Consider the following 16,223-nt stretch of genomic DNA (forward strand, 5'->3'; position numbering starts at 1 on the left):
GGAGTCAAACGTCATGAATGCTGGTGAAGGAGGCCGAGTATTCGCAATGGGCCAAGGGGAGGCTATTGCAGACTCCACAGTTATTCTGGGTACATTTCTCCTCGATAACTTATTTGCATACATTCCATTTGATAGAAGGGACGCATAGGAGTTCCGTGAGTCACAAGTTTAAAAATCTACTCGAACAAACACCCCAATCATTCAACAAAACTTTCATAGCAGTAATAATAGAGATAGACTAAAAAGCACTAAAAACACATATGTATATTTCACTATCCCACTAACAAGCGTCTTACAATGAGAAGTACCGACATCGGCATTCGACGTGGATTGGTGTGGCCCTACCCATACCAGTTCAATGTGTTATAAAAGACCCTTTCACTTTAACCATCGACTAATGAAACACGATCGATTCATAATGACAAACCCGGCACAAACCCCAATTGGTTTCTAGTTTCAAAACCCCGAAGTACTCATGTGAGGAATCTTTTCAATCTTCCCGTAATATCCCCCAACAGATCATTTAGAAATACCACGCATACAAAAAGTCAAATCCAAGCTCAGAAACTAGTAGTGAATTCAACCATGAACTTCAAAACGTAGCTGCCCTAATGCATCGAGTGAATATGCTAACATTTAGAAGAACATAAGTAATTAAACCCAAAACCACACGATCCCGATCAGTCGAAGTGATAGGCGGAGTAATGAAGGTCCGCTGAAACACGCACATTAGGATCTAGATTCAAAAAGGAACAAGAGGAAAAAATGGACCAGAAGCACTCACTCCGGAAACAATCAGCCAAGCAACGAAACCCCCATCCTACATATCAACACCGCTACATTAAAAGCTGCAGTAGCAGCTGCTGTGACAACTTTCCTTTCACACATCAACTCAGGCAACACAAGCAAGACCGACAAAGGAGTCGAGAGTTCCGATGGTAGTACCAAACCGGGAAACCAACAAATGGCAACAGTCATAGACTTGCGAAGCCATAAGACCGAAAGGAAGTGACGATATCGTCAAGCCCTAAAGGAGCGCAAGAGATCCCAAAGACTTGCCATGCCACAACAAGTGGCAACTCCTGCAGAATGCTTTAGGAATCAATTTCCAAGGTGGGGTAATGAGGAAGGCACTCGTGCCCACATAACACTAGCTGAACACCTCACTCCCGCCACTAAGGCTAGCACTAGCCAGTCATGCCACCAATGCGAGGAGATAGGGGCACCTCAAGAAGGATTGCCCTATCACAAAGAATTCTGGCATAGACGGTAGGATTCTCAGGACCACAATTGCAGGAGAACCTACTCCGAACCCACATTAATGTAATTTAGGCGTTTCGTTGTAACAGACTTATAAACCATCCAAAACTAGTGCAACCAGAGCCTTGTCTTTTGCGGGATCCCGTCGGTATAGGGATGCTCATGTTGCGTATACTTGCCTTTGTAGTATACCTTATTCGCAGCAATAGTCTTGTAGTAGTCTAAAGTACTGTAACTCTGTTGATGGTTGCACGGTTGTGTTTTGTCGGTAAACGTCTTATGTTCAAATCTAATGTCTTTAAGTTTCCTTATGATTCCGACATTATCATACGACTTGATTCAATTTGATTCTCACAAAAACAGTTTCATACGTACATCTCTTTCTTCGAAATCGCCTTTCCAGCGAAGCCGTCATATCAGAACACCAATTACTCATGAATGGAGTACCTCATAATTCTTTTCCCACTACAACAAAATGAAGCTAATGCAACCCCGCTCAAAAGTTGCATTAGGCCTTAAAAAAGTTGCATAAAGCCTAAAGCAACCTTTTACCAAAGGTTGCATTAGGTAAAGTTGCATTAGACCTAAAGCAACTTTTTTCGTGGAAAATGCAACCCTTTTCAAAAAAGTTGCAAATCTTTTCAGATGCAACCTTTTTGAATGCAACCTTTATTATGAAAAAGAAACTTTTTTATGCTTACATGTAACTTTTTCTACAATTAGATGCAACCTTTTTAACTGTTTTAGTTAGGAAAATGCAACTTTTTTAATAAGCAATTGCAACATTTATTATATTTCTAGTAAAGAATTGCAACCTTTCTCTGTGACATATGTATGCAATCTTTGTTACCTCTCTAATTGCAAAAAAATGCATTCTTGATTACAGTCAAAAGCAAATTTATTTTTGTGACTTTTCTAATGCGAATCCTACATCTTTTTTCTAGTCATGTAAATGTTACGTATGTATTACTACATTGCTATGGATATTCATTACTACTAAAGTTATATCATAACAATAATAACATAAATAGCATATATATAGCTTTATGGTGTCCTTTGACATGTCTAAATTCATAATAACAGCCATAAATCAAAGTCAACACAAATTTCTCAACTATAATAACATAAAAAATTGAAAAACGTTCTAGACATGTACTAAACAAAGAAGATAAATTATATTAGCAACTATCGACCTTCTGGAGGTTGTTGTTTCATAAACTTCATCATCATGACATCAAATTTTTCCTTTGGTTGTTGCTATCTATTTACATAGCTTCTGATTCAACATGTTTGTTTGTGGTCCTCTTGAATCTCTTTTCGCATTTCAATCAGTTGATTTCTTTCAACTTCACTTTCTTTGAATGATTCCATAAATCCCGCCGGAATCATGTATGATGCATAACCACCACCCACTTTTTTTATTAATTTATTATTAATTCCTCTACCATAAAGTCGACGATATCCATCATTCTCTTTGTTCATCACAATCATATAAGGAGTTGTGGCACCACTTTCATTGTCTAGAGGTTTTTAGTTCTTCATTTGTACCTTCAAGATTATTAAAAAATCAATAGGATAATATTGCTAAAAAATATGTTGTCAAAAAAGTTGTTTATAATGTATCATCATAACATGTAACATGATATAAAATCATAACATGACATTCATCATATAATTATGTAAGAAATACATAAAGCATGCACATAGACTCTTAAAAAAATATCATCTTCTTCAGGGATATGTGCTTAGAAAAATCATATGTACTCACCTTAGCTTATTGACTTCTTTCTCCTACTTCAAATTTTGAGGATCTTAAAGGTATCAAGACAGTCCTATACACATAAATATCATCATTTAAACACGTATTTTCTGATTTTTAGACGGTCTAAATATAGTTTTAACATTACTTGAATTGTTTATGTTATTGTTTCATTTTTTAGCATTTTTCAGATTTGACCAATGTTCAGTGTTTTAGTCATAACTCGAGCTACAGAACTCCAAATGACCTTAAATTTATATTTCTGGAAACTAGACTCAATTGCCTACAATTTTCGCTCTCTGGTGCAAGGTCCATTTCTAAACAGAATAGGAGCTATAGCCCTCGAAAGACAGGTCAAGTTTTCTGTCCAAATTTGACTTTACACCAAAAGTCATCTTAAACTTTAGGGTTTGGCTTAAAGCATTAAGCCCTTCACATATTTCATTGAATAAGACTCAAGAGTGTGTTATATATCTTTTCATCCTTTTAATTCATTCATATAGCCATCTATGTCATCCACTTGCATTCATAATTCTTTATCTTCACATTTCATGTAAAATGACATTTTCTACTTCTTTTAGCATCCTACTTTTCCTTGAATGATTTAATCATCTTTCCAACATCTATATCATTAGAATTCCAATATCTACATTTTTATTATAAAACTCATTACTCTTAACCCATATTTACACCCTCCTAATCCTTCCAATCATTGTTTTTTTTTTACATTTCCTACACACCCCACATATACCCCTTTAACTCATAGTTTTTAATATAATCTTCTATAGCAGACTTACTTGCCAAATTTCCAGAAACATACCAAGATGAAAGGCTCACATGAAAGGTTATGTTCGCCTGAAAAATAAGGGTAGCATTAAATCCCAAACTTTTTTGATTATTTGATCAAATATCACACATTCATGAAGAGATTTCTACACCTTGACCCATCCATCAACACCAACATGTTAGGATATGTTTAGGCAAGACTTTAACAGAAAAAACACATCTATAACACACACACAAAATGCCCCCTAATTGCTAGAAATCAACCGTCGACTCAGCTACAAATCCAAGGCGGCCATATGTGTGTTTCTGGCGGCGACATTGGTGGTTGTTTATTGCAGATTTTATGCTAGAAAGAGTAAATATCAAATTTAGGTTACCTGGAATGAATTAAACAGCAGCGAGAACGCACCTCGTCCCTCCTTTTTTCTCTCCTGCTGCTTGCGTCGTACCCGCCCTTGCCTCTCGGTTTCCCGTTTTTTTCCTTCTCTTCCTTTTTTTGTGTTGTGCATCGTTCATGTATCAACCCACAATGAGATGTCGTTGTGTTTTTTGGGAGCCTCAATAGATGGAACAAACCCTAGATTTAGACCGATTAGTTATGTGGGGAGTTATGGAATATGGACATTTTTTTCCCTTTGGTCCCTTCATTTTAGGCCTTTTTACCTATTCAACCTCAACCTTAGATGACTTAACAATCTAAGTTTCTCTTTATGGTATTACCCATTCAACCTCAACCCTAGATGACTTAACAATCTAAGTTTCTTTTTATGGTATTGTAACCCCTCAACTTGATATAATCAATTAATTTTTATTTTAGCCCAATATTAATATTGGTTTTATTCTCTTATTCCCTAGAAAGCAATTAAACCTTTTAAATATTTTTGTAATAATTATTAATATTTTTTTATTACTAAGTCACAACATAAATTTCATTGTAACAATTACAAGAGAATAAACATCACAAATAGGGTTATTTTCATTTATCGGGAGATGCATGTGTTACAAAATATCCCATTTAATTAACAGGGAATAAACATTCTAAATTATATGGAAGAAAATAGAAACAAATATTGTTAGAGGGAATTAAAATTTACTATGTAACTTTTCTAATAAAAGTAACAATTTTTAATAAAAGTTGTAACTTTTTTTTTTAAAAGTTGCAATTTTCACTCGAATGTGTAACTTTTTAAAAAAAGTTGCATTTTTCAATAAAATTTGCAACTTTTTAAAAACAAAGTTGCAATTTTTAATAAAATCGGCAACCTTTTTTCAAAAAGTTACACTAAATCTTCTAGTGCAACTTTTTTGTCCAACGAGACCTTCTTATAATCAAATGCAACTGTCGTAAAAAGGTTGCATCTAAAAGGTCGCACTAGACTCATTTTGTAGTAGTGTCCTTTCCGAAGAAACCCCTGAAGTGCCACTCGTACAGTACGTGAAGTTCAAATCCAAAGATCCATACGGTTGATCTGTCACTGATGAATGTATACGTAGGGGTGATATATAATCAAGTTTCTACAGGTTTAGAATTGACGATTCCACTTTAACTTCTTTTTCCTCGATGGGATGTGAGCTTAAAGAAGAATCAGTTATTCGACTACCTTTTCAATCTTAATTATATACGACTCATATACACGAGATTATGATCGTTGAACCATGTATGAATTTCTAATATGAACTTTAGGATGGAGACTGCCTAAGACTACGAGTGATCATCCTGCCATACAAATAAACTTAGAAGCGCAACACATGCCCTTTCTGTCGATTGGTACAAGAGAGACAGATAGAACAAAAAAATACCCATCCTTTTTCCTTAATTCGGGAGTAATCATACTTTCTTTTAGATCTTCATGACATCTAATCCACTTCCAAGATTTTGACATCATAATCAGTATGAATTGGTTGTGTTCTCATGCAAAAGGAAAGGTCACTGCCTATACCTCAAGACAACTTAAGACACAGGAAGTTAACTATACAACACATGAGCTTGAGTCAGGAGCATCGGTAATTACTTTGAAGATCTGGAGACACTACTTGTAGGGTACAAGATGTACTACTCTCATAGTCCACAAAAACATTCAACATACGTTCGACCAAGAAGAGTTATCATGCCAGTGAAGTCAAACGAAAGAAGCAAAGTCGTATCCCGATAGTGAAAGGTTCGCTGAAATGCCAAGCGAGGAACCGAGTTCAATTAAGAACATGAGGAGCAAATAAAACTTCTACCCGTAGCATGAATTGTAATTTCGGGACGAAATTCCCTCTAACGGGGGGATGATGTAACAACTCGTCATTACAGGTCATTGAAAATCGAGTCTTGTAACCTCTTTGAAAAAGTAATTAGAATATCATCGAAAAATGAAGTATTCAAAGGCTCTGTTTGGAGTACGCTATGTAGTAGATATCGTCTTAAGGTTTCCAAGCATATAAAGAACACTAAAATCCGAGTTATAACGAAGAAGTTATGACCATTCTAAGTTTTCCGACAAAAACCGACAATACGAAGTTACGTAAAAACGTAAAGTTTCAATAAAATACTTTTTGACCTTAGGTGTCTAAATGACTGTCATACATATCGTTAAACTGCAAACGCACATAAAAAGAACGCCCAAAACGGACATCGTATGAAAAAGTTATGAATTTTTAACGAATTTTCTTACCCCGACCTTTTAATAATAAATAATAAAAAAACAATTTTGGAATTTGCCGACGGAATCTAAACGAAAGTTGTAGATCATAGTCTCACCTTCGCGTGGATATAAAGAACATCGAAAACGGAGTTCGTATGACGAAGATATGAATTTTCGAAGTTTGCTAAATAATAAAAATATAAATTAAATTAAAACCTGGTATTATCCGAAGAGTGAGTCAGCGGTCCGATCCTTCGTACGCCCCGCGTACCGAAGTCCTCCAGCCCCTATTTAAAGGGTGCGAGGGTGCCGGCCAAATTTGCTAATTTCCTTCCTTTCTCGCGCCGAAGCTCTGCGTTTCAACCCTCGGAGTCATCCCAAAGGCCCAGTTTTCATATCCAAGGTGGGAAGAAAGTTTTACACTCCCGAGACTCCCGAGATTTTCCGAGAATCTCGAGATATCCGCTTTCTCGAGTAGAAGTTCTGCTCGGTTTTCATCACGCTTTCTTCAATCAATCAAGTGAGTTCATACCCCTACAACCACACTTTAAATGCTTTTTAAACACTTTTAAGGGGGGGAATACAAGTAAACACACGACTAAAATTGTGTGAAACATCGATCTTTTGCTATACTTTTCATACTGTTGTTTTAACTATCTTATGAAGTCATCATCATGCAAAACACCTCACAACACAACTTTACCCTCTTGGGATACAATATGTTTTGATAAATAGAAATAATGTTTAATTATACATTTACATACAAATACATCATATCAAGGGTAACATTCTTTACTAAATCATGTTATGCATTCAAAGAACTTATGATTTATGCTTTGTCAAACATTGTGAAAAAGGATAAACTTTGCATACAAAACTACTACTTTAATACATACTTAGTTGAGAATCCGTGAGACGTGTACATCTTCAAATCATACCTTTTTGCTAAAAGGTACCGCTTCAAGTCCTGTCTATAACCAGAGTCTCCCGTTCGGAGAACGTGTCAAATGTGTATAGATCTATACGGGAAGTCATGATCCCAAGCCCTGACTGTTAGCTATAGTCCGTCCTTTGGGGTGACAGTTTGTCATAACGCTACGACGCCTGAAGAACGTCGCTACAGGCATATTATGTTCAGTATGGTTATAAAACTCATCGGATATACAATTATTATGGTATTATGCTTTTATGAACAAGTAGTTACTAAAACTATTCTTCATCTAACAAGTGCGATCTTCGTATAGCTTTATTATATAAAACTATGCCACACCTTTTAAGCACGTCGGTTGCTTGCGATTTTCGGTCTTAGAGACTGCCAGTTACTTTAGGAAAATAAGGGTTTTTCCTGCATCTAGAACAAACAACTAATAGGAAAATAAGGGATTTTCCTGGTGCAATTGTTTACAACTTATAACACAAACATTCATATGCATTTCATACTTTTATAAGAAAATAAGGGTTTTTCTTGGAAACACAACAAATAATATCTCAACTATTAGGGAAAAATATGGGATTTTCTGGATCTAATACATTCATTTTCAACACAACGAATCATAACTCTTTTCATTTGAAAATGTCGTGTTTTCTGGAAAACATACACGAACTTTCGAATGGCGTACATTTCTCAAAACACTACTTATGAACTCACCAACTTAATTGTTGACACTTTCTCTTTGAAATAACTTGTATTCTCAGGGAACCGCTAAGCAGGTTTGGAATTCAACTTTTGGGGATTAAACGTGCTGACGTTAATTACTTCTTTTGATAGATGTTTATGTATTTATCTTTTGAACATGTAACGAATACAATTATGTAAACATTTTGGAAACCTTAATATATATGGTGGTGTGTACTTTCCTTTCTATGAACTGTTATGATACTGAATATGACGTCCTCCGCCCCCGAACGTTTCCGCCGTTCTAGTTTGGGGGTGTGACACCACCTGCTCAGATTATCGAGCCACACCAGAAGTCTGCTTCCTCTTCATCAGCTGACTATCTAAACCAATGTCCTGCTCCCGGGTCACCCCGACCACCTCATCAACCGCCCGAATAGCTGAGGCCCACCTCTCGGTCTCGACGACCACTCTATCGGTGACATGCCCAATGATGTCGGGTAACTCCTCACGGAAGGCCTGCGAAACCTCTACGACAATCCAATCCCGAAGTTGGCTCTCCTGAAGACATGGTGCATAACTCACCTCCGATTCGACACGAAAAAAGCTAACAATAGGATCCTCCTTCCAGAATGATTGCAGAGATCCACAAGCTTTGGGCTCCGGATGATCCCCCAACAGCCCTGCTACAATCTCGGCCCGAAAGGCCCTAAGACGGCTATCCAATACCTCTAAAATCCCTTCCTTGACTGATATAAAGATCACAAGAGTCTGCTCTAAAATACCGCGTGTAATCTCCGACGATAAGGACACCAGCATCTGCTCGTTGAGCGGCTCAGTACCTGCACCTGAGTCGGAAACCGAACCTGAACCATCTCCCTGAAAGCTCTTCTCCAGACTGAAATACAATCAAGCCAACAATCAAAACTCGCCCAAGAATCCATATATCATAAGCTTCTTAGATTCTCCAAGACTCTCACCGATTCGAGTATGGATCCTATGATTTTAGTAGTACGGGCCCAATACTACCTTCCACACCTATCCATACTTTCCTCAGCAATCCTCCTGAATCCTCTAAGTCACTTCTCCAAACCATTATGCCAGTACTCACTGAACCGTACTACTAACCCACTCCAGCATATCCTAGGCTTTCCTAGGTTCCCGAACCCACCCATTCCTCAGCCGTTAAAGGACTCCTATTAATGTCAAGTAGCTATCTCATGAATATAGCCACATGCAACAAAGATCATATAATCCTTCGAGTAAAATACTCATCCCTAGAATGGTTGGACTCAGACGAGAGCTGCGCAATAGGGTCAAGTTCATCACTCTGAGATTATTCGGCCTGTGCCCCATGTGACTTAGCAAATTCACTTAGTAGCTAAATCTTATCATTAAGAGTCCCACAAAGCACAAAGAAAGTAACATTTAGACAATGGAAAATCTAACCAACATACTCCATCAAGCCATTTTATCCTCTAATGAGGAATCTGTACTAGCATGCAATCTGAAGGCTCATACAATCAGGCATAACCTAAACATGCCATCTTACCACTGGCTGATCAGTTCTAGCATGCAAATCTACAAGCGCATATAAGCATACAAAGGCATCTCTCTAGGATCCTTAGCTCTAATCTATCATGTGAATCACATAATCATATCATATCACATAATAAACATGTATTGGTATTTTGGGAACCACTTACTTGAGCTCGATCGATTGCACGCCTCACACCCCTTTCTTTGCTTAGAAATTCCTTTTGTAATTAAATGTATATTTTATGAAAATTTCATCAAGCCCTCAGTTTGAGTTCAGGCACACCCAAGAGTATGCCCGAATCCCTCAAACCAAGGCTCTAATACCAACTTGAAACATCCCAAAATTTTAGGGTAAAATTTTCATTTTTAATATAACTAAAACACGTTTGTAACTTTGTTCACACATTAAAAAACATTACAAATAAAACATTTATCAGAGTTCATTCCCAGAAATCACATATTGTAGAAAAACATATGTATATGCGCTGTGATCGTACCCAACTCCTTTATTTAAAAAATGAAGTTACCTTAAACAAAAACTAAAAATTGTAAGAACGAAGATTAGTGAGTTCCCCAAATACCACACACCATACACATATCATGCAACTAGGTGATAACATGCCCCGCACACATTCAAGGAGATACGTTTTTCGCCCACACTTAGATAACGGGCCCCACCCTATGAAATACGGGGCCCGCCCATGCTTAGTGAGATACGGGCCCCACCCACATTCAACTATCTAGGAGATATGGGCCCTGCCCACACTCGGCTAACTAAGAGTTACAGACCCCACACACACTCAACTAATAGTGAAATTCGGGCCTCGCCCACACTCAACTAACTAAGAAACACATACAAGTATCACACAGACAACAAGTATAACCTAATCTACCAATCCCTTCTATATCCGTACTCAAGTAATGCTAAGATACGGGCCTTGCCCACACTTAGCTACTAATCAGCAAACTTACTATATACGGGCCGACATTGGTGCCTTCGACCCGTTCAATCCAGGAAGAAACCTACCTCGAATGCTGAAGCTCACTACAAAAATCCTTAGCTGCTGCCCTAACAACTCCTTGAGCTATCAATACCAAAATATCACCTAATTAGCAATTGGGTCTCAACCATGATCCATAATCCTTACTTGGGGTGAAATGACCGTTTCACCCCCTACCCATCAAGGTCCAAAACTGTAAAATCCATAAAAGTCCACTAATGGCCCAATTTTCCAAATTGGGCCCAACTCCTCAAATGGGCCTTCCTTTTAAGCCCAAACACATTCTTAGCCCAAAATATCTGATTTATGATGGTCCACCAAGGCCCAAAGGTCCAAGCCCATTGGACCCAATAAAAAATCTTGGCCCAACTAGACATGACCAAACAAAAGTCCAAACTCTAAGAACCCTCTGACCAAAAAGCCCAACATGTGAAAACTCCAGTCCAAGTCCGAAGCCCAACATGAACAAGCCCAAGAAGCCCACTGTTGGTCCGAACGTTGGGCGTTCCCTTGTGCAACGTCAGGTGTTCGTTGATTGACCGATGATCGTGACTCTACGCTGGAACACACGACGTTACCAAGATGAACGCGTTGCGTTCCCGGACGGGGACCAAAATTACAATTATTTCTTAACACCTTAAGTCCAAAGTTTAAATCATCAAAATAGTGTCCTATCAGTGTCTTAAGCCATAAATTCATCAACTTGGCACCTTTGCATGGCCCAAAAGGACCCAAACATCCATTAAAGCTTCCAATCATCAAGACCCCAAAACTTTGCATGGTTGGTCCTCAACCATCAAGTTACCATTTTTATGACTCCAACAACTCAGAAAATGTGTTGATATGCAATCCCAGGCTTTTGGAGTGGCTTATACTCCCAAAGAGCTTCCACATGATCATAAGAAACACAAAACAAGACCTAATCTAGATCTTAAGCTATAAGATAGCAAGATAGAAACTTTATACCTTATAAGACTTGAAAATGAGATGGAGAACCTAGATCCAAAAGCTCTTCCTTGATCAATGAGACTCCAAGGTGATCACTCTCCTTCAAGAACACGAAAATACACTCAAAGATGGTCTTACAAGCTCACACACTCACAAATAAGGTCAGGGTTTTGAAATGAGGCTTAAGGTACAGTGGAGGCTGAAAGAATGAAGAGCCTTGGGTCTTAAGTTGTTTAATAGTGCACAATTAGGGTTTTTGAGTGTAGACGATGAATGCCCTGTGTTCCTCCCTAGAACGCCCGCGTTCGTCTTGGCCTCCGCGTCCAACCTCATGCACTGAACACTGAGCGTTCAAGATATGAATGTCATGCGTTCGAGCCTTGCCTCCAACACCAAGCTAGCAGTTAAAAGTTCTAGGCTTGAAAAAGATCCATACTTAATTAGATCAATCACATGCATCCAATATGAACCTTATAATTCCCGAGATGTTACAAATCTTCCCCACTTAAACTAGAATTCATCCTCGAAGTCTGCTACAGCAACCCACTCTGGATACTGCTCACATGCCACTTCCGTAGGCTTCCATTTTATGCTATGATCCCATCGATGTTCCCACTCACAATCGACAACCCATTCTGAAACCAACAAATACTGACACCTGACAACCTGAGAGACACATCCATCATACAAAGCATTCAATGACCTTCCCAATGCAACTGAACCCAACCAAGCAAGACTCTCCAAACCTGATGAAGGATAAATCCTTACTTTCATACAGAAAACCACTTCTACCTTTCCAAGATCCAAAATATATAATGGTCCATCTCCCCGACAGACCGCCTAAGCTGAAAAATTATCATGCCAAAACCTCATCGAATAACTGACCAACCATATTACTTCCAACCCTGATTTTCTTCAGGAAATCTACGAAAACAAAGCCACTAACCATAATCAACTATAGAGCACTTATACTTGACAGAAGGCTCACATAATCCTTCAAGTAAAAGATCCATCCCAGCAATGGTTAGACTCAAACGAGAGTTGCACAACTGGGTCAAATCAATTACTCTGAGATTATTTAATCTCGCTGCAAGTGACTTAGCACTTTCGATTATCAAGCTACTCCACACACACGAATCCCCAAATCACTACTACTGTCCAAAGCATCACGCTGCCTCCCATCTGCTTTCCAAAGGCAACCGAGACCTCCATGGTCCCCAACTTATCTGGAATACTGAATTCTTTTCTGGTTGCAGAGCCCAGAGCAAACTCACAATCTCCCCGTGTGACTTTCGAAGAGAATTTCGGTTATCGAAATATGCCCTAACCATATTTCCACTCATGGGTCTAATATTTCTTCAGATCTTCCAGATCATGACAGTCTTACTACCTGTCACTATCGAATCTAATACGAAAAGTGACTGCTACCAGAACCACTGTAGTCTTAAATCACGCCTGGTCTCCAACGACCTACCGTTTCCCGAATCCGATTATAGTGTGGCCTACTCACATTTGTGCGGCTGACTTGCCCTGGCCTAAATCATCTGAAGGAATCCGTGAGTGAATCACAAATCTGTCACATTCTCACTATTTAATAGGGACCGGTGAATGCTACGGGTCACGCCGTAATCTTACAACACTCCCATACTAACTGACCACTAGTGAATGCTACAGGTTACCCCTACAGTCTTACTATATCAGTATACTAACGACTAACTAACGAATACTATAGGCCACACCTGTAGTCTTACGACGTTTCTACTCTATCTGCTAACTAGTGAATGCTACGGGCCACCCGCAGCGTTACAACGCCTGTACTCTATCTGCCAACTAGTGAATGTTGCGGGCCATCGTACAGTATAACAACACCTTTACTCTATCTACCAACTAGTGAATGCTACGGGCCACACCGCAGTCTTACAACACTTCCATACCACTTGCTAACTAGTGAATACTATGGGCCACCCCGAACTCTTACAACAATTCTACAATACCTGCTACTAGTGAATGCTACAGGCCACCCCACAGTCTTACCACATTCCCTACGCTATCTGGCCGTTGGTGAATGGTACGGCTATCCCATAGTCTTACAACACCTTCCGTGATATCTGGCTGCTAGTCAATACTAAGATACTCACTACCTCGATCAGATAGGAGCATCTTTATCTTTCTGCCCAACTGGTTCTCCACTTCTTGTTTAAATTCCTTGAACTTTTCAAAAGTTTGTGATTTATGCTTGATTAAGTAGATATACCCATATCTGCTATAATCATCAGTAAAGGTCACATAAAAGCAATTCGCATCACTTGTGGCAGATCTGAAGGGCCTACATACATCTGTGTGTATGAGATCCAACAACCCCTCACCTCTTTCACAAGTACCAGTGAAAGGTGACTTGGTCATCTTTCCAAGCAAACAAGATTCACATGTGTCATCCGAATTTAAGTCAAATGACTCCAACACTCCATCCTTTTGGAGTTGGGCTATGCGCTTCTTGTTGACATGTCCAAGATGACAATGCCACAAGAATGCCTTGTCCAAACCATTAGACGAATCAATATGCAATACATTATTTCCTAAGTTGTCTACAATCATCACAGTTTCATATATACCATTACAAGGCAATGCTTCAAAATAAAATTTACCATTATGAAAAGGCATTAATAGAATCAATTTCATTATTAAATGAAAATCTAAAACCTTGTTTATACAAACTATGAAAAGAAATAATGTTTCTTGCCATATCAGATGAGTAGCAACAATTATTCAAATCTAACTCTAACCCACTACTAAGCAATAAAGAATAAACTTCAATCTTGGTGACAGGCGATGCTCTCCCATTCCCCATGAGCAGGTTCATATTCCCGCGCTCCACATCCTACTTCTTTTTAGACCCTGCAAATCAGAACAAATGTGAAAACCACATTCTGTATCAAGGACCCAAAAATTAGCATGTGATGAGTTATTAGAATGAATAGTGTAAATACCTATGAAGGTGGGCTTTATCTTCCCATGTCATGCAAATATTTGGGGCAGCTTCATTTCCAGTGCCCTTTATCATGACAGTAGAAGCATTCTGCTTATTTTGGATTGGAAGAGGGAATAGCAGAACCACCTTTGGACCCACTAAAAGAGTATTTATCACGAGACTTTCCCTTGTGATTCTTTGTAGGAGCTTTACTTTTCTTCCTTTTACCATGTCCAATTGCCAAGACTGGGGCAGCAGTAGTAGCAGTAGGTACAACAGACTTGCCTTTTAGACTACTTTCAGCTGTTCTCAGAAGGCCTTGAAGCTTGCTCAGAGTGACTTCCTCCTTGTTCATATGATAAGTCATACGGATCTGATCATAACAAGAAGGTAAAGAGTGTAGGATAATGTCAAAAGACAACTCTTCGTTGAAATTGACACTTAACTTAAGCAAGCAGTCCTTCTGCAAGTGGGCCGTGATGGACTCTCCATCCTTCATTTTTGTTGTTATCATGGAGGAAATGATTTCGTACCTTTCCTGTCGAGCACTTTGATGGTACCTTTCCATCAAGTTTTAGTGCATCTCGAAAGGATAGTAGTCCTCATAGGACTTTGGAGTTCAATTGTGATAGTGGCAAGCGTGATGCATGACACCTTTGTCGCGTCCTTTTCATGAGCCCTATATTCAGCAATTTCTTCAAGATTAGCATTCGCTTCATCAACCTCCTTTAGCTCTTTATCAAGGACATATTCCTTATCCTCATAACTAGTAACCATCCGAATGTTTTGAATCCAGTCATTGAAATTCTACCCATCGAAAATCACCCTCGTATTTAATTTCAAGAGGGAGAAAGAGCCAGAAGGGTTGGAGTCAGCAGCATTTGGGGTAGACATCTGAAAAGAAAGACAAAGTTTAGATTAGATAAGAATCCTTAATATAACACCCAAATGAAATATTAAGGCTAGGACCCAACACAATATTTCATAATTAGGAAGAGTGATGTCGTAATCCAATTGCAAAATATTTGAAGGTAGGTTAATGATGATTTACCAATTTCCACCATGAAAAATGAAATTAAGGATTAAGTTTTAAATAAATTGAAATTCCTGGATAATTTTGAGAATCATTGAACTTTTCAATGGCATATTTAAATCTAGATTATACCCTTCATGTTTGTGACTGGGATACCGAGGATCACAAACCTGGTGTGAATAACCATGCAAGTTTGCTTGGTACTCTCGATGTCATTTATCACTTAATCAATGTGTCCGTTAACCACACATGCTCCATTGATCTATGATAAACATCGAGCTACCCTTTGCCACCCTTTCTAGTCCAAGTTAGTGTGTCGGTTAACCACACACGCTCCACTAACGACTTGGAAAGGTGCAAAGTGCAATTTCATGGAATAGCACCAATTTCAGATTTTTCCAAAAGTAACTAAGATTGGAAAATTTTAAAATATTTAGTTACTTTTATAATTATCATTATACTTTTTAACAAGAATTAATGTCTTATCCTACTCATTCGACTAACGACCTTCCACCAATCAAGGAAGCGGTGGGTGGGAGTAGACACTCATTCAATCGCCATTTTATAGGTAATTTCCTCATACCCCCTTATAGACCAGCTTCGTGAATGAAGCCTACTAATGGTAAGACTGACTTATATTATACATACATATATATATATATATATATATATATATATATATAT

At 38.4% G+C, this 16,223-nt stretch overlaps 1 long non-coding RNA gene across 1 annotated transcript; it reads right to left on the reverse strand.

Annotated features, from left to right (window-relative positions):
• Positions 1–2,299: 2,299 nt before the first annotated feature.
• On the reverse strand, positions 2,300–4,369 carry LOC145069427 (uncharacterized). The gene is made up of 2 exons (XR_013689495.1): positions 4,183–4,369; positions 2,300–2,808 (listed from the first exon to the last, which is right to left on the reverse strand). It is a non-coding gene; the product is annotated as an uncharacterized LOC145069427 (long non-coding RNA).
• Between the last annotated feature and the right edge of the window lie 11,854 nt (positions 4,370–16,223).

This window comes from Lactuca serriola, chromosome 8 (genome assembly GCF_051521515.1).
Source record: "Lactuca serriola cultivar US96UC23 chromosome 8, Lser_US96UC23_V15, whole genome shotgun sequence".
Lineage (NCBI taxonomy): Eukaryota > Viridiplantae > Streptophyta > Magnoliopsida > Asterales > Asteraceae > Lactuca > Lactuca serriola.